Consider the following 25,470-nt stretch of genomic DNA (forward strand, 5'->3'; position numbering starts at 1 on the left):
GCAGTGAGCTCCTCGAAGGAGGGGTTGCTCTGCCATTGGCTCAGTTGTAAGTAAGAATGGACCTTGCTGAATGAATATTTATGTCTGAAAGATGCTTAACATACTTGGCACACTGCTGGGAATACTTCACTAATAATAACAGTAGTAATGTCTTTCCAGTAGAGATCTTTACAAACACAGAAGAGAAAAGAAGCAAGAGGAGTAGAACACTACAATTGTCCATTCATCGTGGAGCAGTTTCAGGAAAATCGTTCACCAGGGACAGACAACTCTGCCACAAGCTCCAGCTGGTGAAAGGGTCTGTTTACTTTCGGTTTGGATGAAGAGGTAATGTTTGTGTGTTCTGAGTTTTCAGGCAATGACATGGAAACACTAAAGAGGATAAGAGAGAGCTAGATAACAATGAATGAGAAAATGCCGAGCATTCCTGGGGCCTTTAGTTTAGTTTTTAGTGTATTGGGCACAGACACATTAGTCATAGGCACACGTCATGTGTCCTTTGGGCTCTGCCTCACTTCTGTCATTTTAGGATGAGACATGGAGCATTCCCTTGCTCCCCTTTCACCAGTCATTCCCAGTCCTTTAGCACCGTCATCACTTCACCACTTTACTGTTATAAATACCTTCACCAACTGCCTTGTGAGGAAAGAGGTTGTTACTGCATCCATATGACTCATGGGAAACTGGATGACAAGGATATTAAGTGGTTTATCCAAGGATACTCTGAAAACCTGGGCAACTCCCTGAGTTGCCCAGGGAGCTGGACCTGCGTCTCCCAAGTTCCAGCCTTTCTTTAAGGAGACAGGACTTTAACAGAGGATGCTTGATTTCTCCTAGGAAGCTTGTCAACCACTTGCTAAAAATCTGTAGAATAAAAGTACATAGAGTAAATTGGCCCTTTGCGTTAGAACAGACATTGGAACAAATGCATTAACTCTTTAAATTTCAAAGGTTAATTGTGGCCTTTAGATAGGCACACTTTACTGCTAAAAGCTTTGGGTTATATATCCGAGCTTACATAACACAAAGGTGTAATCAGTTCTGAAGCAGAGTACAGTAGCAATTCTACTGCATGCAGCAATTTTGTAAGAAATCACAGAACAGCTTATAAAAAGGACATGAGATTATTTGTAGCCTGGATCAACCTTTTCTAAAAAGCTAATGGGTGAGAGGGATCAGAAATTGAAACTACCTACCCAGTTCTGCTGGTTCCTAATGGTCCCAGCAAGATCCCTAATTATGGGAAGTCATAGAGAAACTAAACAAAGCCACACAAAAGACTGTATCTGGGATTGCAAAGCAAAAATGGAAAGCATGCTGGGAATCCAGGGAAAAATACCTGCACAAACAACGTGAAAGAAGAAAATGTAAAGCTTGGAGTTTTTTCTACTCTATTGTTTGAGACAATAGGGATTCAGAAAAGAATTAGTCTCCATCAAAAGGTAGAGGAGTTGGAGGAGTAAGACTGCTGTCAAAGATGGGAAAAACATGTCAGAACCAGAATCTTTACTTGCTCTGTAATGTCACCCCATCTGTGTAAAGCCGTGAAGTCAGTAGGAAGGACATCGCAATGTTTGGGTGACTGATCAGGTTTGGCTTTCCTTCACAGAAGAGCCTGCAGAAAGTGGGAGAATAAAAGGTGACTGTGCAGTCTTCTGAACTACCTCTCTTGCCACCAAGAGGAAAGTCAGAGAAAAGGAGATAGTCTATGATGCAAAAAGAGAGAGAAGGAAAGGAAGTCAAAACTAGGTCCAGAGAACAGGAGAGTCCAGGAGGTGTGAGGATTTATCACAGTGCTAGACAAAGGTCTTACGAGCATGGAAATACAGTAACTACTCTTGGATTGAAAGTGTGGATCCTGGGATGATTCTCCCTGGCAAAGAAGTTGATCAGAAGGGTTTTCTAATTGACGCTTGGGCTAAGACAAGAAAAAAAGGGCAGATTTGTTTTTAAATTGATCTCAGTTTAGGATTGAGAAGAAGATTTGAAAGATAACAGAAGATATTTTTAAGGGCTGTTAGAGTTCAAAGAACGAATGGAGCTTGAATTCTTTTGATAAGTGTCAGAAGGATAAATACAGAAGATTTGTAGGTCAGAAGGTGCATTTTGTCCATGTCTACATCTGAGACAGATAATCTCTTGTATTAAACTTCTGCTTCTCATTTGCAAAAACTGGATGATACCTGTACCCTCTTGAAGTTGAGATAAAAGACAGCCTCTTCCAGAGTGAAGTAAACCACGTTCTGCCCTCACATCTATTTGCTATGGAGTCATTTTAAGTTTGATATGAAAACTGGAAAAGAGAGACCAGCTGTGGTTTCCATTAAGTAAATTCCCTTTCTAGCACGGGTACTTAATAATTCTCTAAGCATCCCTTGGATTTGTTTACTTTTCCTTCTGCAGACATCAGACAGGACTTCTCTCTGAGCCTCAGGGCTGAATTTTGATGGCAGCTGTATCCTCTGTTATTTGCAGTTACACATCAGCAGGTTCACGGGAAGGCATGGAGAAGAAAAGTTGGACAATCTAATGGAGATGTGAGTGCCAGGGACTTCACCCACAGTAAGCTGTGAAAAATCTATGCCACAAATCACATCAAAAGAAGCAAAAGCTAACATTTACCTCCTCATCAGTTTAATGCTCTCAGCTGCAGAGATAGAAAGCAGAAGGGAAATGAGGAGGAAAATCCAATCAGCCACATGGTGCCAAATGGTTTCACCTGCTCCTGGGACCACAGGTTGACACAGCTGTGAGACGTCCCCTCAAACATCCTAGTCTGAGAAAAGAATTGTGTCAGAGGGACAGGTGCTGCTGATTGAAGTTCTGTGCCAGAGAAATGTATAAGAGCAGCTGTAATGGGCTATAGATTTTTTCTTAAGGAATTCCACTTATGGAAGATTACGAATTGTATTCATATGACAATTGCATTGGTTGGAGAAGGATACAAAACAAGAGAAAAGAGAATGAACGAACAAACGCTTTCTTTGGTTCTTAGACTGGCTGGCTAGAAAGAGTTAGAGCCTTTGATTTCTGAGATTCAATCCTATATGTGTAAAACAGGGTTGATATTTTTCCCCACCAGCTCTCGGAGTTGTTCTTATATCCATTAAAGTTGTAACAGAGAAAAAGTGTGTTTTCACAGTATGGTGTAAAGCTACCTAGGTGGCTGTAATGGGGCCACAGGACACAAGCATTGTTGGGAGCTGGCCCCAATCAGTTGGCTAAGCAGCTCGTTGTGCTGTAGCGATGCGCAGTGTGGTACTGTACTGAGAGTACCGGGGAGAAATATGCACAGGGAAAATAGCCGAGTGTTCGGTGAAGGATTCAGCTTGTGTGCAGGATACAAGGTGCGGTGATAGATGTGTAATGAGGACAGTAAGAATGAGCATGTTTGTTTCTGTGATCCATGACTCTATGAGATGGTAAGTCCAGTTCTTGGGCCAGAGCAACCGTAACATGGCTGCAGGATGCACTGTGCTGAATCAGTACATACTTACTCTGCTGTGTCAAATGCTTTTTAAAGAAGTGAAGGGACACTCTGTTCTGGCAGATTGTATATCATGCAGTCTGCCTGTGCTGCACTGACTTCACGATGAGTCAAGTATGGTCTGTCCTTCCACAGCTGGTGTAAGTCCCCTATATGAATATAAAGAATCTTAAATGCCATTTGACTGGAAAGATTGCTAAAATGTGCTTGCGTCTGATCTAGATAAAATTTGTAGCACTCAGTGACCTGGTAGCTCAAGGCCGCATATCAATAATTGCGGAGTCGCTGTTCAAGTTCCCCATGTGGAGTGTGGTACAGGTTCCTCAGACAAAACAGCGTGTGATCCTGCAGCTGAAGATCATATCACAGTGCCCTACCTCCAGCAAGGAACAAGAGTTTCATGGGTAGTTTTAATCCTGGCATTTCCTACCTGTGAGTGTGTGTTTTTGAGCCCTTGATGTTCTTTTTGTGTGTCATATGATCGTAAGTCTACGCTTCTGAGTGTTTTCCACCCAGTACTTGGGTATTTTGTCTGTAGCTCTCTAACAGTGAGCTTTTGTGTCCTCCTTTGCAGAACCTTTGCTACTGCTCCATTTGTAATCCTCAGTGATCAATTCTGCAGTGAGACAAAGCAGCCTAAGCCATGCCTGCTTAAGCATCTACAGTAATGAGACTAAATGTTTTGGCATTGACGAGCTGCTCCAAACAGAGCTTCTTTTGTGACAGATGCCTACTGGAAGTTATTGAAATCTCATATCAGTGTTTTTGTTAAGTTTTGAAACATACTGCTTCCTTTATTACCTGCTTCCTTAGCAGTTCTTTTTGTCATTCAACAAATTAATAACGTAGCTGTGTTAGGAGCCAGTTTTGCATCTGAACTTGAGGACGACTTTCACCAGAAGGCAATTCAGTTACGTACTGTGTCAGGTGCAAGGTGCTGGGGCCAACCTGGGACAAACACTGAGCTGGTTTGTTACTGGGCTCTTGGATGTGGAGCTGCTTTCATGCCTCTGCCAGCATGGGATGAGCAGCCTTCCTCGCCGTGAGGCTGCTCCCTCCATCCCTAACTGTTTTCCCATTAGGAGCTAGAGCAGCTAACCTGGTTTTTAAATGGGAGCTTGCCCTCGGTAAGATCAAAAAGCTTCATGCTGGGAATTGAATGCACTTTTAAATAAATGCAGCACCTCTCCAGAGCAGTGTCAGGTTTTCCAGCGACAAAGCAAGTGAAGCTATCTGCTCTACTCCAGTGACAGAAAAGGGAAGGAAGGGGTGAGAGGAGTGGTGGTGACCCTGCACAGAGATCAGAGCAGGGAGGACGGATCATGCTGCTAGCCCTGATGCTGGAAATAGCAGCTGTCTGCACACTCTGAACACAGTTGACCAGAGGTGCTGGCTGCAGAAGGTGTTGTGGCTCTCTGGTGCTCTAGAAGAGACAAAATAGGAAGCTGCGTCGTAGCTGGTTTGCCTGCTTTGGTTTCCTGCTCTAGGAAGGTAACTGCAGTCTTGAGTCCTACCCCCAGCCCTGCACCTGCCTACACAGGGCCTTGATTATCTCTCTTTGTCTTCAAAGTGCACTTTTTCCCCACTCACTGCTAAATCCCTGCCCATTCTTGTGTATGGTCCATCAGGAGAGCTTAGTAGCACTCCTTCATAATAAGGATGCGCATTTAATTCAACTGGTGGCAGTCTGTGTGGTCATACTGAACATCTTTGGTTCCATCTCCTGCTGCCTACGTCTGCAGGGTGGGCTGCTTTAGGAGTCTAGGTCTAGGAGTAACATGGTGGATTGTCTCACATGGCTGAAGCGTGTGAAAGGACGATGAGCATTCCCCCTACCTGCCTGTGAGGGTAAGTTGTGGCTTTATTAGTGGGCATTTCTCTCTTTTTCTTGCCAGCATTTCAGTGTTGCAACAGCATGGATAGTTCTCGCCTGCTGACTGCTGAGGCCACGCCAACTGGGAGGCCGCCCATGTCCCTTTGAATCCAGGAGAGTGAGGGGAGCATTTTCCCCGTGTTGCAGCCAAACCCGTTTTCTTCCAGTGTGGCACAAGCCTGCTACTTCATGCTGGAAGTGTTGGGGGAGAGGGGTGGCAGAGCAGGAAAAGATGGACGTGTGGCCAGAAGGCTGGTGCCCCTGATACTCCAGAGGTGGAAGCTGCAGCCGTGCTTTCAACAGTGGCAGCAGAGCAGAAGAAAAGTCAGCTCACAGAATATAGCCCAAGAGATAGTTTACCATACTTACATAGATTTACACAGAACTGCTTACTAATTTGCTAGGCCTTGCTGTTGCATACATGTTGCAAAGCATCAAACAAATGCAGCTTCCTAACCTCTTCCTGTTTTCTGATGCACAAAGTGTGACCAGCAGGTTTGTCTGGATCTCATAAAAGGCCAGAGGGGTGACATTTCCCACAGCAATCTGTGAGCAGGCTGGGTCAGAGCCGTGCCCCTGCTGCCGCTAAGCACGCTGCTGACCTTGCACGCAGGGAGCACTATGCACTACCAAGTTTCCCTCATAGGAGAGGCTTTGCTCAGGTTTAGGAATTGAGGAACAGCTCAAGCTAAACCAAAAGAGCCTTCTGAAGTCTAAGGGGTGGTTAACCAGTCCTTTGCTCTGGTTTGAAACTCATCTTTAAAACTTACTTACAAGTTTCTTTTTTATTCAGTTTTAAATTAAACCAGTGCATTTTTGTTGTGATAGCAGGGACAAAGAGAAGAAAGGAAGGGAGGATGGCAGAAATGAACCAGTTGGATGTGTATGTGCATGCAGCCTTTAAGAGCAAGGCCTGGCTCTGGCATTTGGATATAGCTCTTTCTTTTCTCTTAAAAAGCAGAAGTCCAGAAACTTTACCAGCTGCCAGCCATTGATAGTAAACCTGGGAGGGACAGTCTCAGGTTGAACTAGTTACCTTCTCCTTGCGATTTCATACAGTGACAGCAGAGCAGAGGCATGCATGGAGTTGAGAGAAGGGATAAGGAGGTGTCAGCATCTCTTAAAATAATGCTTTCTCTGCCAGTAACTTACTCTTTTCCAGTGGACAAGTCATTCAGTTCCTATGTGCCTGGGGTGATGCCTTGATGGCACAGAGTCTTCTTTGGCAACACTGGTTTCAGGTGCTGCTCTTTCACTTCCCAGCATCATTCTCTCCTTCCCTTTCTCCTCCCTCCAAAGCTCATTCCTGCTCCTGTGTCACTGCCGCGTTCATCAGTCAGTGTTTGCCCAGCAGTATTATCAGTCTGTTAGCTGCTGAGACTATAAAATATACATTAAAAAAAAAAAAAAAAAAGACATTGTGAGGTTTGTTTGGAGAAGTTACACCATCTGGTTCATGGAGCAGTGCGCAACTGAGGGTCGGCCTTCTGGGAGGTGAAGGTGGCACAGGGGATGAGTGAGGAAGGTGCAGAAGTGGCAGGCACTGCAGACCTTGCTGCCACCGCATTCTTCACATTGACAAAGCACAGCCTCCATTTCAGCACTAAACAGCAATGAAAGGAGGTGCCATGAGTCATTACTAAAAGATGTTTGTAAAGTGTTTTGAGATCCTTACGGATACAATGCAGAGAAATGTCCTTGAGGAGCAGAAATCTCTGTTCTTACCCTGCAAGATTTGCTAGGCAGAAAGTAATAAACAAGGACTATTGCAGGTCATGGTTAGACTTAGAGCATCAGCTCCAGCTTGGGAAGGAGAGACCTGGATTGTGTAAGAATTTTGTGTAAGAACTGCACATTTTGAGAAGCAGGCGGAGGGAGGTGAGGGAGTTTTGAAGTTGCAGATACTTGGTGGTGGTCTAATTGCAAGAAGGCGGCAACGAGACTCACAGCTATGGGTTAAGCTTCTGACCCCGTTCAGTGTATGGTGGGCTGAGCAATTTTAGTCTAGCAGGCTGAGACTTTTGACAGCAATAAAGCTATAATTTGCAGTTACCAGTGTAAATGTTATAAATCTCCCACTCCGTGATAGTTTGTTGTCATTCTCCCCCAGCTCACTTGCCCCGTGTGTGGTGCTGGCACAAGTGTTTGTGTCGTAATGCTGTGAACCAGATAACCATTTTGAAGGGAAAGTTATTTCTCACCCTGAGCTAATTCAGCAGGCAGCTGTGTGAACACTAGGGTCAAGGAAGAGCGTGGTGCAGGAGCGTGAATGCATAGATAAAGGTGAGGAGCATCAAGGCTCTTTAAATCAAGTTTAGCATCACTGATGTCTCAGTTTAACCAGAGCAAAAGAGGGAAATGAGCTCCTGCCTATCTTCTAGAAGCCTTGACTTCTGCATTTTTAAAAGACAGATGAGCAAGAAGAAAATATAATAAAGAAAATATAATAAAGAAAATATGCACCAAGACTTGACAGATAATTACAGGCAGGAGAGAAAAAGGAGGAAGGGAAAAAGCAAACAGCTTGGGCAGAAAGATCTTATACAAGCATTTTGTGTCGCAGAAATCTGTTTGTAAAGGAAAAAAGAAAACAAAACAAAAAAACAACAACAACACCACAGGCAGCCCTCTTTAAGTGTGTCCCTCAATTTGGCTGTAAGTTCACAGCTCTCATGAGCTTCTGTACCCTGCACTGCGGTACTGGGGGCAGTCACCATCGCACTCACACACCCTGTGCTGTGCACTTTGGGTCACGCAGTAAGCTGGATCACCCTGCTGATCTGGCCAAAAACTTGCCTGTCAGTAATCACTAGATCTAGTGCAAGTGAAGGGCTTGAAACATGCAGCAGCCCAGGTTGAGAAGTTTAAGACACTGTGAAACAGCTGTGAGGCAGATCAGGGACCTCTGGTTCCCCATCCCATAGCACACCTCATGTGGGAGCAAGAAGGTAGTGTTCAGTGGATATAGTTGGCCACGTCATGCACTAGGTGTTATGCTAGGCAGATAGTTACAACCAAGCAAAACCTCTGTTTTATAGAGCCCTGAGATTTGAGGCTTTGGTGTATTAAATGTTTTGTCTGTGAGAACCCAGTAGAGTGTCTCTGCTCTGAAAAGACACCAAAGAGAAGTTGAGAGAATCGTTTGTGGAGGGAACACAGTTCTGCATCTGTTCCTGCCAGCCTCCAATACAACGACCTGTGCACCTGTCTCTTTGATACACGTCTTACCCTTTTGTTTGTTTGCTTGTTTGTTTGTTTGTTTTCCCCCACAAGCCTGAAGACCCTGGGGTAAAAGACTCCCTATGTCTCTTTGTCTCTGTAAAAGGAGCTGGGCTTGTGTAGTTGCTGGCGTGAGGGATATTTGTTTTGAGGGGAGCTTTTGCAGAAGCAAAAGAAGTGAGGACCCCTACAACAGCAAAAATCTCTTTTTTCTTCACTTGTATGCTGCTGCTGTACACTGCTAAGCTGTTAGCCCAAATACGACTGTATTTCAGGAGCAGGGGAAGACCTTGTAAAACCCTGAGGGATCCCATGGGATGGGATGCACTAGGCCAATGTGAAAATCATGCAGCACTTGTGCTTTAATTGCCAGCTCTGTCCTTGCTCATGAAGTCAGCATGCTCTTCTGACTGGGCTCCCCATAGGCTTTCTGCCAGCCCGGTTATTGCAGAAATTCTGCATCATTTTGCATGGTGGTTTTCATATGGCACAGCTTTAAGCACTGCAGGCTTGGTTCTCCCTTTTTTGGAGATTGGTTCTCCCTTTTTGTTTTTATGTATTGCTTGCTTTTATTCTGCCCTTTGTTTCTTTCACCGTATTGTTCATTTATTTGCACTCCCTTTGTGCCTTGTCTCAAGGCTGTGAGCAGCGTCTCAGTACAGGGAATTCATTGCGCTAACACGTCAGAGTGGAAAGAGCTCCCATTCAGGCCCAGGAGTATTTTTTTAAAGGGGAAACCGTGTTATCCACAGCTCCAGGTTTGTATTGTGCGATGTACAAGGACTGTCCCCTTCTGCATGGCTTTGTCTCCTGCTGCTTATGACGGAGTATGAATTGAGGAACAGAGAAATAATGACAGAGGAGCTAGCTGGAGCCTGCTGAAGGGGAAGCGAGAGCAAGGAGGGCTGATGTCCAAAGCCACAGGCCACAGAGGGATCCCGTGGAGCACAGTCCTGACTTGGTGCAAGACATCGAACAGGCAGGTGGGAGCAGAGAGTGGGGTCTGCACCTCGGGGTGGGCTGCCACATTTCTGCTCCTGAGCTGCTGCAGTTCCCAAGAGCACTGCCTCGAGCTGCTCTCAGTTTAGACGTGCACTCAGATGTTCAGCTGTGAAATGCAGCAGGGGAATAGCAAGTACGTACCCCTGCGTCTGTGTGGTGGGAGAGGGCAGCCTAACTGCCAGGCAGCCCTGCAGAATCTGTCTCTGAGTGTGTCAGTGCTGGGCTCCCATGGGAGGTCCAGGACAGTGGGGCCATCGGAGAAGCAGGTTGCCGTGTCAGCAGTGAGGAGGCTGATATGAACAGAGGTGATTGGGAGAGGAAAAACAAAGGTGCTTTTTTAACTCCACAGCAGTACCCAGCAAACTTCACACCTTCCTGAAGCAGGACTGCAAGGCAGGCAGGACAAGTCCCATCAGTGCTTGCTGGAGTAGCTCTGGCCTGTGCTGAGCCTGGCCTGAAAGAGCCACTTCAAGAAAAAGGAGGTGCAGGTGGAAAAGGCAATGGACACAGCTGGTGCCTGCGGGCAAGAACAATGGGGAAGGAAACTGAAGGTCCTGAAACTAGGCAAAGCCCTAGCATGAAAAGCTCTATAAAAAGCAAGTATCCTGATTTCGTGTTGCCTTCTGTAGCTGCTTCTGGTGACACCAGTGTGCGGTCGCTGCCTTGGAGAGCACTCAGCAAGCAGCATGTGCTGCAAGGCAGCAAGGGAAGGTGGTTTGAGCTGGTGCCCTGTAATGAAAGGAGAGCTTGCAGAGTTGCTTAACACAAGGGGAGATTCATGAAAACACAGAATCTATTTGCCCCATATGTGAGTACTTAGCAGTAGCTGGCTCACACTGTGACTTGGTGCTGGTCCTTGGCAAGACCGTAGAGCTCCAGAGCTGCTCTGGTTTAAATTCATGCACTGACATTCCCACCTGAGCAGCTACATTTGGCTTCCAAGCAGTGGTGCTGAATTACTACATATTTTATACTGCAAGATGTGTGCAAATACCCATGTCTTGTATCTGAATGAGCTTTGCGGGTTTATCCTTCAGATGGTGGATATTTCTTTGCATGATATAAGATTCAGAGACTTCATTTCAGAGATCAGTGTGACTTCTAATAAGCAATTAAGTCCATGGCAAGTCAATCACTCTATAATTAGCTCCAATCTGTGTTCCCATTAGCTACAACATCATTTACCTGCCATTGAGCAGCCAGCAGTAAAAGGTGTGAAAATCCTTGTGACCTTGGAAATACATCCAAAAAAAATGAAGCAAAGCCCTCTGGTCAGACTCTTGCAGGCAACTGAGAACACGCAGGAGGGGATGCCTGTTGGAGAAATCACTGCTGAGGAAATCCTCAGCTGTGCTATCTAGTAAAGCTTACTTCTTTTTATTAGTCCTGAGAAGCTATGACAGGTAATTTCACTGATGGGAGAGTAAGGATAAACAGAAAAGCAGGCATTATTCAAGAATTTGGCTGCAGTAGCAACATTTTTCACAGTAGCTGCAGTCTCTGGTCTCCCACACACCTCACCCAAGCCTCACTATGGATCCACATGCACACCAGCTTATAGAGATGACCCAGCTGAATATAGTCCTGACTTAAAGATGATTTCTAAATGAGGCTAGCAAAGGCCACGTGAGAGCCAGTGTGGTTTGATTCAGCAGAAGCAGCTGCCAGCCTGCCTCACAACTGTCCCCACTAAGGCATTTCTTGTTTGGAGGTATATCACTCTTGAAATAGGTCTAGCTTTACAGGCAAGACCAGGTATTTTTCAAGCAATACAACAAAGTAAAGACACAGGCATTTAACAGGATTTTAAGATGCTGCCAAGCACTGCAGGGAAAATAAATACCTTACTTGCAGTAATTCTTAAGCTGGGGTATTGTATAAACCAGGTTGCAGCTTGGGCTTGGTTCTCTCACTACTATGTGTTTATGTAACAGCTGCTCTGAATGGGTCCTCTCTAGTGTTTCTTTAATATGCCACAACGCAGTGATAAACTTGGAAGCTAGTATTCTCTCCAGTAATATCCTCTTGCTTTTTAACATCTCATGGTATTTTACTGTGTGCATTTTTCATCAGATGCAAATGGCTACAAGGGGTGCCTCGTCACAAAGAAAACAGCTCTCCTGTGTTCCAGTTAGCAGGTACCATTTAGACTGTGAACAAAGCTAGAAATGGGCAGGACTTAAAAGGAAAAGCATTCCTCATCAGTGCTTCCCCCCAGACACACACACACACACACACACTTTTAATGGCAAATATTGCCACAAACAGCAAAATACTAGAAGTGAATAGTCTGAACAGCCGATAAAAACCATTCAGTAGGTCTGTGCAGAGCATGGGTAACTATAATCAGCTCGTTTTTAAGGCTGTGACTTGAACAGCTGTGTGCTGATAGCAGCATTAGCCAAACCAGAGAGAAGCTGCTCCTGTGCAGAGCTCTGTGGCTTCCTAAGTACTCCTTGGTTGCACCAAAACCAAAAGGGCCAAGCTGAAAAGTGGCAGAGGCTGTGTATGTATGGGGGAGAACTTCCAGGCATGGCAGGAAGATTCACATGTAAAGATGCTGGATGGGCATCCAGCAGCATCCCAGAGCAGCATGCTTGTGAGGGGAAGAAAAATAAGCCAACTGAAGGGGCTGATCCTGCAAAGACTTTGGGGTAGTGACTTGTTACTAAAGCTGGGGGGAGAAAACCAAAAGGAGCAGGAATTTCATGCTGTAACCTTTCTATTTCTGTGTGTGATTTTTACACAGAACCATCATGCTTTTACAAAGTTATAATTTTTCAAATGTATCATTTGGGTTCAGCTGGAGCAGTCGGAGTGACTCAGGGTGCTTTCTCTTCTTGTTGTTGACCTTTTGCTTCATAGAAAGTTTAAAAATGGAAAATTTCTTCTTTCCGTTCTGCTAGATGCCATGTCATTGCCATCGATGTGTGCTCTTGCAGAGACAGTGCAACTTTGCCTTGTATTTTCCTGATGAAGACCTGCTACTGAATTGTGTTCTGGTCTTTTTTTCTGGGAATGGTTCACACAGCCCCTAAAAAAGGCTTGGTTACATTGCAGGGAGCTGGAAGGGTGAGAGGAGCCTGCAATAGCTCCCTATGTAAAGAGCAGTTTCCTGCACTGTGAAGATTTGGTGTGATTTATGACCCAAAGAAACACTTGCTGTTGAGATGGGGTGGCTCGTCCAGCCCTGGAATAGCTCCTGTGGACTCAGTGCACCTCCAGCAATTTCACAGATACTGCTCTTCAGAGACAGGTGCTAACTAGACACTGCAGCTATTACAGCCTGGCAGAGTTTCTCAGCAGTGCCCCAAAATTTTATGCTTGAGGGAACATATCCTGTTTCATTTCACCAGACAAATCTTTTTTAACCTTTTTCCAATTTGCCAGCCACTAAAAATTCCAGCAGAGGTGTGGACTCCTGTGGGCCGAGTTAGTTTCCTTTTCTTGGTTTTTATCCGTAGTCTTCTTAAAAATAATTTGTGGAGCCTTGGGGTCTCACATACTATGGGATGAAAACTACAGTACTAGATCAGTAACCAGATCCACTGGTGAAATGAACAGGTCTAATACCAGATGCAAACAGTGCAGAAAGAGGGTGCAGAGTTGGTCCTGCTTTATTTGTTGTTTGGTAATGTGTTCGTGTGGATAAGGCCCTGCTGTAGCAGTCAGGAGACTGGGTAGCAAACAGGACCTGTGGCTGTGCAACGTGCTCTGCAAAGCAGAAAGCGTGGTTAATGCTTGTGGAGAGATGGGACAGGTACCTAGCTCAGTATTTTGGAGCCATGGAAGCAATATTAAATAGAAAACCAGCTTCCAAAAAGGACAAGTAGACAGGCATGGTTATTGTTGTGGCAAGTTCTGAAAAAGACTTTTCCTGAGGTCCTGCGTAACTACAGAGAGACCTTTTTCTGTGACATTACCAGAAGCTGGCTTCCTAGGGTGATGACAGTGGTAGAAGCGCTTAACATTTGTGTGACAGAGAGAGCCTGTCCATGTCCTGGTGCCATCAGAAGGAATTTCCTCTTCAGTGTGTAGAAGACTTGTTTCTTCTGTATTGCAGGAGGCAGTGGGAACACAATACTTCATTCAGAAGTTCAGCACATCTCCAGTTAAGACTGCATGAGCTGGCTGCAATTCAGCCTGCTCTTTAACAATGCCTTCAACCTTTTAACTTTGCCAACAGGCTTTGGAAGAGCACCACATTCAACTAATAAAATACAAGGGCTAAATTTTCCATTCCCACTCTGAATTGCTGTCAGATCACAACCTGCTGGCAGGACATCGTTACCATGTCTTACCTTCGTTGTGAAATTACTGGGTTGGTGACGCTATCTGTGAGAGGTCAGGAAAGTTTTTGCAGGAGTTTTGTGGAAAGCTGAATACCCAGGAATAGGAGAATGTCTTGTCTTCCTACTAAACATGCCATCAGCCTACTGGGCAAAAACATAGGATCCATCTCAATATTCTTTTTCTAAGCTGGGTAAGTGAGATCTGCACTCTTGCTGTTTGGATATGCTTCCAGATGCTGAGGAGGTTCCAGCAAATCTGTGGCTAATTCTTCATGTCTCACAACACTGGCACGTTTTAACTAGTACTTGTTGCTGTTCTGAATGGCTGACTTTTACAGCTGGATGTCTGGAAACCAGAGGATTTGTTTTTAGTGATCAGTTTTAATCATGGATTGAATGAGAATTTGTCCCAGGAGGGGAGACAGTACAGGAAGGTGTCAAACAGTTTCCATGGTTGGAAATGAAAGCTTCCAAGCCTTTTCAGAAAGCACCTTCCAAAAGAAAAGAAGATACAAGGAGGAGAGGCCTGTGCTCTGTTCTCTGCAAGGAATCAGTCCTAATTTGGTGGAATAAGAGGATGGCATGCTTGGGGGTTAGCCTGTGTGAGGTCCAGAGATAAGAGGTTCAGGAACATCCCTTCTTTTGTAGGTACACTGAGTATTTCAAGCATGATGTTCTGTGTTCTGGCTGTCCTGCACCAGAATAAATCTAAGTTGTTTCCACTGCAGCCAGAAAGACAGAACATGCTGTGTGTTAGAGCTGAATCCTCACGTTCAGAGTCAATCAGGGACCATCCCAGACAATTGCTCATGACCCATTGTGCCTGTATGCAGATTTTACATCTACCATCTGACCTCACATCCCCTCCATGTATCTGCTGAACACTGCAGATGTCACGCTGAGCCCTAGGACCTGCAAGTACAGAGTGCTTGTCTAATAATCTTGTTACTCCTGGAAGGCTTTCCAGGAGCAGAATGTGCTGTTCAGGTCCGATACTGCCTTTAGTGAGTCTGGCCCCCCCTCCCTTTAATGACGTGAACCAATACACCATTAGAAAGCTGCCTTGTAGCTACTCCTCAGCTTTCACCTCGGTGTATGTCCCTGCTTTTTTGGTTCAGAGACCAAATACAGTAACACTTGGCATTTACAAAACGCTGTAACCTGTGCAGAGTGTTGTCCTGATAGAAGGCTGCTGACCCACATGCCAGCTGTATGAATTAGGTCATACTGGCTGTGTTTTGTCTTCACTGTACAGATAAGGGCCTTATCCTTCTGGAAAGTGGGCTGGAAGTCACCACAAGGATTTTACTCCCCGCAGCGCTTGTGGTGTTTGATTTACTGGCCCTAAGTGGAGATAATAAAAACAAAGGGGGGAAAAGGTCATAAAGTGCAAGGTGTTTATTCTGCCCCAGCGAGAGGGTGCAGCCTGGGCACTGCCCAGAAGGGAGAATGTCTCTGCAGTGCCTCTAAATAGAAGTGTGTGTTACTGTAGTGATCCTGGGAGAGCCCAGCAAGAGGCAAACCTTGTTTTACTGATCTGCAAGCCAATGCATAGCAATATGCCATTCTTGCCCCACTACCATGACAGCACGTTTGCTGGGAGAGAAGCAGGAGAAGGATCCAGCTCACGGAGAACCGAGAGGAGCTACGACTTCCTATGTCACATTAAAACTTGTGGCAGAGCCAAACCTTAACCCCCTTCCCCCTCTTGGTGCTCAACCATCCTGTCTCCAAATGTCCCTGTGCCGCTGTGCCTGCAAAGCCGTCATTCTGAAGAGTATTAGTATCTGCCTCTAAAGTGACTTCAGTGCAGTTTCTCTCTTCCTCACCCCCGCACCCTCTCTTATTAATTTGAAAACTCCTATTTATAAACCTGCTCAAGCCTGCTTGCTCAGGGAGGAGGAGCCGAAACGCTCAGCACACAGGCTGGGATACTCAGCAGAGATGCAGGCAGAGCTACTTCTCACTCAAAGGGTAATAACCAGATGGAACAAGTCAGCAGGAAGAGTGCCTGAAATGTCACAGAAATGAGATCAAGCAACAGCTAGAGCTTTGTGTCTGCAGGCAGAAGGGGGAGAATCGCAGGATCTCAGGGAAAAGTAAGAAAGAAGGGCTGAGTGGAAGGAAAATATGTAAGTAGCTAAGCACATTGCACTAAATGGCCCAGTCATCGCCCCAGACCTTCACTCTTCTGTTACGCATTTTTGACACTCTCTCCCAGCCCCTCCGACAGCGATGAACAGGAGGCCTAAAGAGCTGGCTTGCTGCAAAAAGTGTGCCATGCTGCTGACTGTGGAGTGACTTGTCACCTCTGTTGTTAAACAGATCGCTCCCCTCCCTGCATCTCACAGAGATGCACAGCCCTTGTTAAACTTGGGCCTGCCTGCAATTTCTGTGGCTCCTGGTGGTTTTGTGCTGTCAAGCTAGAGAACAGGCTGATGACAACGTGAACCCCTGTGGTGGAAGAAGGAAGTACCTAAATAGCTGTCCTACATCATATGGCACTATATGCCACCACTTGACTTCCCTTAACTCTCCTCCTGGCTGTATTTTATGGTAATGATCCAGACAGGACCCAACTAGCTCTGCTGTTCTAGAGAACCCCAGAACCATTGTGGGAGACTAGGTAAGTTCATCTGCTGCGAAGAAAGAAAAAAAAAAAAACATCGTTTCCTAAGGTTTATGCAAAGAATAAACACAACTGCAGTTAGCCATAAGGAGTTACATTCATGGGGAGAAACAGAACCACATTGTTCAAAAAAACAGAGGAGAACAAAGAGGTTCAATGAGAATCCAAGACTAAAGCCATTTCTGCCAAGGGACTGGCATCAGCGTGCTGAACACAACCTCACCTCTTCCCCTTCCGGCTTACCAAGTGATTTCATGGAGCTCTTTGGGCTGGCACCTCCCCGAGTGCTCTTCTTCCCTGGGCTGGTGCCAGGGAAGGCAAAGGACCTGCTGTCCCCTGCTTTCTGCTCTGCTCTTCTCCAGCCTGGATTTCCTCCGTCAGTCCTGCTAGTACCAGATTAACTCTCTCTGCTGTCTATGTTGTTAGGTGATTTGTCATGCGATACATTCTTATGTAGGGAAAACATTTTAATGCCCACAATCCCACAAAGCTAAAATCCTAATAGTTTATTGGCAGTTTATAGATCTATTAAAGGACAGTCATTCCCACAAGATGGTCACAAGGTGTTGGAGACAAGATACAACCTGGGGATGAAACAGAACGAGGTAATGGGACCAAGAGTTAAGGTAACAAAAGTAACATAACATGCGCAGTTGCTCAGTTGTGGTATTTTCATCCTGATGATTTTAATGATGGTATGCTGCACACCCCAGGGTACTGCGAAATTCTTGGGATAATACCAGAAAATCTCTAAGTTACTGAATTACCTATATGCAATTGCTCTCTTTGCTGGAGAAAACCTCATCCAGTTTGTGGTGTCATCTGACATATCTGAGGTATTTAAGAAGCTCTCTGCTAATATGAGAAAAAAAAAAAAAAGAAAAAAGAAAGTATCAGCCTACCTATAGCACATCTCTGTATGAAACACAAAGTGAGGTGGCTTTAGAAGTGAGCAATGAAGAGGGTGACAGGTCCAGAAAACCTGGTGGAAATGGGACTGCTTGAAAGAAATGGCTTTTCTGGGTTTAGGAGAAAGAAGACTGAGGGGGAACAAGGAAAACCATTTCTGATGGCGTTCTAAAAAGAACAGGAGTTAGTTGTTCCCTGCTTCCGTGGCAGAAGGGTTATACAACAGATAGTGGGCAGCTTTGTTTGCATAAACAAAGATTTTGGTTAAGTATCAGAAGTAGATTTATTCTGAAAATAGGAAGAGAAGAAGCAGTGAGGCAGCGCTGGAGGCTTGTGAAGTCCCTGTTTATGGAGTCTTTTAAAAACAAAGCTGTATTAGTCAACGATGGCCTAGGCAGATTCACTTTGTTGTAAAGAAGGGATCAGTGAAGTCTTTACAGCCTGGTATTTCTATGATTTCTACTAAGTCTGTTGTTGTAACAGCAAGGCTGCAAGCTATGATCTTATTATACAAGTAAAGATAAATGGAAATCTTCATTGGGTTCCCAATGACTAACTCAGGAAAGGGAAACAGGAGGTTTGGGAAAACCAAGGCTACAAGAACTTTTATATCTTTATAGGTGTAACGAGGCTCTTCAGTTTCAGGAGCATCTATGAAGAGGAACTTGGATTGAGTGGGCAAAAACTGCTACTCCTTGAACTCAAGGGAAAAACTGGAGGAAATAGGTTTGTCCTGTGATTAAATAGATGGATCCAGGGCTACCAGTAGGATCCAGACCTACACTGACTACACTTAGAAATGTACAAATAACAAAACCCACAGTAACAAAATGTTATTGATGGAAATACCCTGACATAGATAAAGTGGTTCACTATTTCAGAGCTGGAATAGGAGAGAGATTTAGTGAAATTAAGCTGCCTTTATTTCTTCTCTGAAGCCAGGGGGGAAAGTTTAATGGCACACAGGTAAAACAGATGGATTTTAAATTGCATCATCAGTAACTTATGGTATAAGTACTACATTTAAGGTGATTGAGTGTTTTTAAACAGCATCCACTGGGCTTGAGTTAAAACATTAGATTTACTCAAGTGTATAATCTCTTACTTAATAACACTACATGTGAATTGCCACTGTATACGTGAAAATCTAGTTTGTTTTCCTTGAGATTGGTTGATCCAATACTGATTAGGTTTCTTTGTTCATCCCAAGTCATTCGTTGATTTCATATTTCTGTGGTCTCAGTGTTTTTTCTTTTTTTTTTTTTTTTTTCTTTTGTCAAGTGTGGAGGTTCCTAAGTTCCTAAACAGTGGTAGATCACAACCCATGGCCCTACCTTAAGCTCTCAAGCATATACATAAGGCTTGAAACACTGTGGACTTAACTCTGGAAGGAGACAAGAACTGTGGGTCCAGTCCAACAAGCTGTATTTGTCCTGAGCATAATCTGACTCAGTTGAACTAGTTGTGTGCTAGGAGGGAGAGCAATTAAATCAGGACCTGTTGGGATGAAGAGAAGCACTCCAGTACTGATCATAGCAACAGCCACCACATTGACTTCAGTGCAGTTCCTCTAATGTATGCGAGAGTAAGTGAAAGTGGTTCTGGGTCCATAAGATCCTTACTCACTTGAGATTGCAGCCTACAACATGATCTGTTTCACCTGGAATGACATCAGTTAATTGAGATAATAGATACTTATCACTAGTTTATGACAGTAAGAAGTTGTTCACGTTCTGTAAAAATTCAGTGAGTTAACAGAACCTAATTAGCACACCTCCTCCAAGAAGGTTATTAAGCTTGGAGTATCTAAAAGTCCTGTCTAAAGTCTACCATGGTGAAAGGTGTAGGCTCTGTCATGCTCCCATTGTTAATGGCTTGGAAGGATGAGCTGTTTAGACAGGTTGGTGTGAATTGATAATCCCCAGTCCATCTCACAATAGCCTATAGCCTGTTGTTGAACTCACAGCTAGTCCAGGTGAACACGCTTGGTGAGTGAGGAAACCTTCTTGAAGGCCAAAGCTCATCTGGAGCTCAATCTGGCTACTACCGTTAAAGATAACAAAAAACGTTTCTATAAATACATCAACACAAAAAGGAGGACTAAGGAGAATCTCCATCCTTTACTGGATGCGGGGGGAAACTTAGTTACAAGAGATGAGGAAAAGGCGGAGGTGCTCAATGCCTTCTTTGCCTCAGTCTTTAGCGGCAATACCGGATGTTCTCTGGATACCCAGTACCCTGAGCTGGCGGAAGGGGATGGGGAGCAGGATGTGGCCCTCACTATCCATGAAGAACTGGTTGGTGACCTGCTACGGCACTTAGATGTGCACAAGTTGATGGGGCCAGATGGGATCCACCCAAGGGTACTGAGGGAACTGGCAGAGGAGCTGGCCAAGCCACTGTCCATCATTTATCAACAGTCCTGGCTATCGGGGGAGGTCCCAATCGACTGGCGGCTAGCAAATGTGACGCCCATCTACAAGAAGGGCCGGAGGGCAGACCCAGGAAACTACAGGCCTGTCAGTTTGACCTCAGTGCCAGGAAAGCTCATGGAGCAGATCCTCCTGAGAGTCATCATGCAGCACTTGAAGGGGAAGCAGGCGATCAGGCCCAGTCAGCATGGCTTTATGAAAGGCAGGTCATGCCTGACGAACCTGATCTCCTTCTATGACAGAGTGACGCGCTGGGTGGATGAGGGAAAGGCTGTGGATGTGGTCTACCTTGACTTCAGCAAGGCTTTTGACACCGTCTCCCACAGCATTCTCCTCAAGAAACTGGCTGCTCTTGGCTTGGACTGGCGCACGCTTCGTTGGGTTAGAAACTGGCTGGATAGCCGGGCCCAAAGAGTCGTGGTGAATGGAGCCAAGTCCAGTTGGAGGCCAGTCACTAGTGGCGTCCCCCAGGGCTCGGTGCTGGGGCCGGTCCTCTTTAATATCTTCATCGATGATCTGGACGAGGGCATCGAGTGCACCCTCAGTAAGTTCGCAGATGACACCAAGTTAGGTGCGTGTGTCGATCTGCTTGAGGGTAGGAAAGCTCTGCAGGAGGATCTGGATAGGCTGCACCGATGGGCTGAGGTCAACTGCATGAAGTTTAACAAGGCCAAGTGCCGGGTCCTGCACCTGGGGCGCAATAACCCCAAGCAGAGCTACAGGCTGGGAGAGGAATGGTTGGAGAGCTGCCAGGCAGAGAAGGACCTGGGAGTGATGGTGGACAGTCGGCTGAATATGAGCCAGCAGTGTGCTCAGGTGGCCAAGAAGGCCAACGGCATCCTGGCTTGTATCAGGAACAGCGTGGCCAGCAGGGCTAGGGAGGTGATCGTCCCCCTGTACTCAGCTCTGGTGAGGCCACACCTCAAGTACTGTGTTCAGTTTTGGGCCCCTCGCTACAAGAAGGACATCGAGGTGCTTGAGCGGGTCCAGAGAAGGGCAATGAAGCTGGTGAGGGGCCTGGAGAACAAGTCCTACGAGGAGCGGCTGAGGGAGCTGGGCTTGTTCAGCCTGGAGAAGAGGAGGCTCAGGGGCGACCTTATCGCTCTCTATAGGTACCTCAAGGGAGGCTGTAGCGAGGTGGGGGTTGGCCTGTTCTCCCACGTGCCTGGTGACAGGACGAGGGGGAATGGGCTTAAGTTGAGCCAGGGGAGTTTTAGGCTAGATGTTAGGAAGAACTTCTTCACTGAAAGGGTTGTGAGGCACTGGAACAGGCTGCCCAGGGAAGTGGTGGAGTCACCATCCCTGGAAGTCTTCAAAAGACGTTTAGACGTAGAGCTTAGGGATATGGTTTAGTGGAGGGCTGTTAGCGTTAGGTTGGAGGTTGGACTCGATGACCTTGAGGTCTCTTCCAACCTAGAAAATTCTGTGATTCTGTGATTCTGTGATTCTGGAAACCTTCTGAGGCAGGGAGATGTAAAACTGAGGCAGTGCCTAAGGCTGCTAGCCTGCTAAGGATTGCAGCTTTAATTCCAGCTTCCCTGCATCCGGAGTTATGTGATTAGACAGATGATCCTATTTTCTAAGGCTCTCCTGAGATACAGCAGATTGATGTGGCTTCTTAGCTGTAAAGGCATCATGAAGCTGTGAAGTACTTCATAAGGGCCTTTGACAGATGCTATTACCATAGACGTGATATTCTGAGGATAAACTATGTTATTTGTAATTATGTTGTTTATAAACTATTCTGTTTATATATCAGATACTGTTATTGTTGCTCCCTGCTACCCGATCTCTCTGTTTTCCATTTTTTCTGCTCTCTCCATCCCCAGCCAGCTCAGGTCTGAAAGTTGTATGTCGTGGCCCAGAGGTGCATAAAAGTGGCCGTACTGCATCCGCATTCAAACCGGGTACGTCAGCATAGCAGCATGCTGCACTGATCTGCAAGGAAGCCTTGGCTCAGCTCAGCACTGCCCATGCATGGTCTAGAGATGCCCAAGACCTGATGGCAAATCCACAGACCAGCCTGTTTCAGAGTGCAAATCTATCCTAGGGTCTAAATGTTTGTCACCACTTCTCTGCCTATTGTTCAGTGTGGCCCAGAAATAAATAATGCAGAAGATTATTTGAGTCATGTGGCCTCTGCTTTCTCTCGAGTTCCTTGGATGAACAGAAGTTTCCTATAATATGCTGCTACACTTAGATCCATTTAAAATGCGTTTAAAATGCATTTAGAGCTATTTTTGATCCCTTTCTTGCTTCAGAGTAGCAGTGCTTGGACCACCGAACAAGATTAATGAAAGCATAGGACAACAAACATAGAGCTCCCGGGTAAGGCAAACGAACTCTTTCTTTTTTCTCCCTTTCCTATGCAAGCTGCATAAGCTGGATCTGAAAGCTGGTCAGCCATCCTCACAAACGACCACCTCTTTCCCATTATCAATCCAGAAAGACCCAGCTTGATGCAGAGCTACAGGGCCACATTCAGAAGTGTAATTGTGGGTGCTTCTTGTATGTTGACAGGGAACAAAAAAAAAAAAAAGTAACACAAAGGTTAATAAGAAGGAAAAATACTGTTCTTTCACAGACACCTCCAATCCTCCACTGCTTGCTCTCCTTGCTGCTCCCTGCCCCTTCTGTAGTCTCCTAGTCTGTAAAATATTCTTGCTTACATTGCATAACTTACAGTGTTGATGTCACTGTGGAATTTGATGCTTGGCTGATGGATTTTTTTATTAGATGCAATGATTAGAATCTCAGCAGTTACCATAGCTTTAAAACTTCTATAAATGTGTACTTGTTTCCAGTGGGGTTTTCTCTGTATTTGTTAAATATCTGGCTGATTCACAACACTTATCACGACATGGGAGAATGAGTGTGTACGGAGGAGCGTGGGGGGAAGGTTTGGATCTTAAAAGCCTCATCAGATGACTTAAGGGCGGCAAACCTGTTCTGTAGAGTAGGGAGCTTTATTCTTTAAAATACTGCCAACTGCAAAATAGTTTGCAGGAGAAACATGCAGACTCAGAAATATTGGTAAGGAGATACGATGCGCCTTTTCATTGCATTTGTGAATCAAAGCTAGCCCAAGGGTACTGTGAATTATTCCTCCTGAACTTGCTGAGAACTCTGGAAAAGGGGCTGAAATACCAAGGTCTCGGTTCCTAAACACCAGATCACCAGTGAAGGCTGAGGGACCAGTATCCCCCTTTTCTTTCCCTAGATGAGATGAGGAGGGGTCCGAGGGATCACTTGTGTTGTCACATGCAGCCAGGATATGAAGCGGAACGAAGAAACTGCTCTTCAAGTGAATCCATGTCTGCACATCTAGTTTGTCTGCCTACATGGCAACAAGTTGGAGTATCCCACTGTGGATAATACGTTAGGTCAGATAAGGAGGGAGTTCTGTCCTATGTATGTATGTATCTGATTTGTTCAACTGAGGTGGGTTGGGGCTGTGGGGGGCTGTCTTAAAACTCCTTGCCACAGGAAGGAGTCTTAAAAGAGCTGTTTTAAGTAAAAATAGTGTTTTTCTTCTTCTCTTTTGGGGGCTCCCTTCCTTGGCATGTCTGACTCTACCTGCGGGTGTAGTTACCCCTGATAAGGAGTGCCTTTTTCTGGTTTAAGATAAGCCACTTCTGCACTAGATTGTAGGCACTGCTCGGTGTTATCTTGACTAGTCTCTTCAGTACCATTCTCTCTCCTTTTTTATGGCCATCTTGTCTCTTCAGGTTGATGGTTTTTCTGTTTCTTGCTCTGTGTCTAGTCCTCTTGGTATAGTCCTTGGAAGAGAGAGGCCTCTTATCATTAAAAAAAAAAAAAAAAAAAAAAAAGAAAGGAAGAAAATATTTTTTGATGTTTTCTAGCATGTGTTCATGAGCACATGCAGCAGGTATGTCCTTGGGAGATAGTCTGTGTTTCAAAATGTGTTCTAGGACACATTGTTCATTCTGGAGAAATCATCCACAGGTATTTCTGAGGCACTACACTTCATTTATCAGTTCAATGTCAATTGACATTTTCCCTCGTCCTTTCACCAGAGGGAAAAAAAAAAAAGAGTGCACATGAAAGGGTCAATGTTTATGAAAGGTCAGTAATTCCAATGAAATGCAAAGCTAGGGCTTAAAAAAAAAAAAAAAAAAGTTCTCCGTTGAGCAATAAAGCACTTAGAGTTTGACTTTGTTACGCAAGAGAGGAACTTTCCAGTTGGCTGGCAGTGGTTCCGAAGGGTGTCGGTGTGGTTATTGATTAATTAAGTCTATTGTTACTCACTTCTCTCATTAATCCGAGTGTTTTCTCTTCTCTCATGTCCCTGCACAACCTTGTTTTAAAGACTTGGAAGCTGACAGACAATTGCTTTGAATACCAGGCTGCTTATTTGAATCGCTAACTCCTCCTGTCTCAGCAATTTCTAGGTGTGGCGTTTTAGACCTCACAGAAATGGGAAAGCTGCTTAAAGATGAAGGCGTCCCCAGTCCCATGTTCAGACCTGGAACACTGTGTCCACGCGTAATGGAGAAGAGGGTGCAAGGGGCTGGGCAGGATACACGGCTCCTGTGCTCTCTGTAGGACTGCACTCGGTTCATGTGCCCAAACTGCACCTCCTGCTGTTCTCTGCTGAGCTGAGGGGCGGACACCTCCCAAGGTTGCTGTTCAGGATGACAAATCCCTTGTGGGCCCGTGGAGAGGATGGGATAGCAGTATCAACAAGCCAGGAATAAAGTTTTGCTTCTCTGTATGCTCACCTCTGTATGCTCACCTCAGTTTAAGGATATTTCCAAATATCCTTACACCCACTGTCCTCTGCTCGTGTTCCCTGTCGTTAAAAAGCCTGAACAGCGCTGCTGCCCCGGCAGCGGGAGGCTATGTCTAAAAAAACAGAGAAGAGCCCATCTTCTGCTAAGCCACCCAGTCCCTGGCATCTCTGTTTGCTGTACTGAGGGTACTTTGTTCACTGGTCCCTGGCCCCAAGCCACTACCTCATGTCACACAGGAAGCTGAACCGCTGCCAGCTGGGAACAGCTTCTGGTCGCTATCTCCAGCCATCGGTGCTCAGCTGCAGCCTGCTAGCCAGGCTCCTGACCCGCCCGCCGTGCAGGTCCCAGGCATTCGCTTTCCCTTTCGAGCCCTTGAGATAGCAGAGTCTGTTGTACGGGGATGAATGGATTTAGGAAACGCCAGGGCCAAACTAAGCACCGCTGGGTACCGGCAATTTTTAGCTTCAAGTCGTCAGTCCTGGCTGGAAGCAATTGTCAGAAACTAAGATGGACCGAGTTCAAGTGCAAGAGCACAACGCTCTTCCTTGATACGGCCTCTCCCCAGCAGCGATGCTCGTACAGAGATCCTTTATCACGCCAGCCACAAGTCACTCCTGCTTCCTTCCAGCATTATGCCAGTGAAATACAGGAATCGTTTCAAGGGGAAAACTGCAGCAGCCAGGTCAGGAGAGCACCACCTCCACCTTTCTGAAGCAGGGGAAGGGAGGGGACTCTCTCAGTTCAGGGCTACTTGGCTGCTTTATAGTTTTGTTTGGCTGGACATGAAAGAGGCCTGGAAGTCTCAGCGGGCTATTTTAGGAAATCCTTTACAAGTTCCTCTAGGAAATGGGCCTTACCCTAACAATTCAATTA

General features: G+C 45.6%; 1 protein-coding gene and 1 long non-coding RNA gene across 7 annotated transcripts in view; both read left to right on the plus strand.

Annotated features, from left to right (window-relative positions):
- LOC309882473 (uncharacterized protein) overlaps window positions 1-25,470 on the plus strand; it is a 126,280-nt gene that overhangs the window by 73,948 nt on the left and 26,862 nt on the right. The gene's annotated exons all lie outside the window — the stretch shown is intronic.
- Window positions 16,721-22,055, plus strand: LOC309882524. The gene is made up of 3 exons (XR_014318309.1): window positions 16,721-17,107; window positions 18,032-18,137; window positions 21,673-22,055. It is a non-coding gene; the product is annotated as an uncharacterized lncRNA (long non-coding RNA).

Source organism: Aythya marila (assembly GCF_965140915.1).
Source record: "Aythya marila genome assembly, chromosome: 1".
In the NCBI taxonomy this organism is placed as follows: domain Eukaryota; kingdom Metazoa; phylum Chordata; class Aves; order Anseriformes; family Anatidae; genus Aythya; species Aythya marila.